Here is a 987-nt window from a genome sequence, read left to right on the forward strand (position 1 = left end):
TACTATTACTACTACTACTACTAATAATAATAGTAATAACAATAAGAAGAAGAATATTTGAATAATGCCTTGGCTATTTTTTTACATAAAGATTTATTTTATTATATTTGATTTATTTGTGAATTTATTGGTGTTTACATGCTGTGAAATAGGAGATTTTCACATTAAAACAATGTAAATGATTAAAACATTTTATTATTAATTATAATAGTTATTAAAGTGAAGACAGAGAGTGAGAATATTAATGTTAGACACTGATATTAATATAAAGTCAGTGTCCCTCTTTATTTGTTTATTATTTATGAATTATAATGATTTTGTTTTTATTATTTGTTTTGTTGTTTGTTTTCATGTTTTTGTTTGTATTTTGGGTTTTTACAAGACGGTCAGTGTGTGTGTGTGTGTGTCATTTTAATGATCAATAATTGAATTAGTTCCTTCATTTATTGACTGTGATTAAAACATTTGAAGTGAAGTAAAAGTTGATATGAAGCAGGTAGAATAATGAGAGAGACTGAGACTGCAGATTACTGATTACTGACTACAGAACTTTATTATAATGCTGTTTGTCATATTTTATCTTTATATTAATAATTGCAGCTTCTGCAAAAGCTTTTATTTTTTATTCAAAGACAAACTGAGTTCCCAGCAGCGTCGAATCATCAGTTTATTGTTGCTTTGTCCGACTGTCGATAAAAGTACTGATGAACTCACTGAGAAACTTCTGGTTCATCAACAGTGGGAGGACATTATTATTGTTATTATATATTATATTATACATAATATAACGTAGGAAATACAGTATATAATATATAATAGTATCAATACATTCACAGTGCAGAGAATCAATGTTTGAAGAGTTTTATAAGAACTGGAATCTGTCCGTCCGCAGTTTAATGTTAATATCAGCTGCTTAGTGATAAATAAACTGTGTGTGTGTGTGAGAGAGAGAGAAAGAGTGTGTGTGAGAGAGTGTGTGTGAGAGAG

General features: G+C 28.3%; 1 protein-coding gene across 1 annotated transcript in view; it reads left to right on the plus strand.

The window, feature by feature from the left end:
* Nucleotides 1-987, plus strand: part of LOC118336564 (protogenin A-like) — an 11,895-nt gene that overhangs the window by 276 nt on the left and 10,632 nt on the right. The gene's annotated exons all lie outside the window — the stretch shown is intronic.

This window comes from Morone saxatilis, unplaced genomic scaffold (assembly GCF_004916995.1).
Source record: "Morone saxatilis isolate NCDOM2014 unplaced genomic scaffold, NCSU_SB_2.0 Contig24, whole genome shotgun sequence".
Lineage (NCBI taxonomy): Eukaryota > Metazoa > Chordata > Actinopteri > Moronidae > Morone > Morone saxatilis.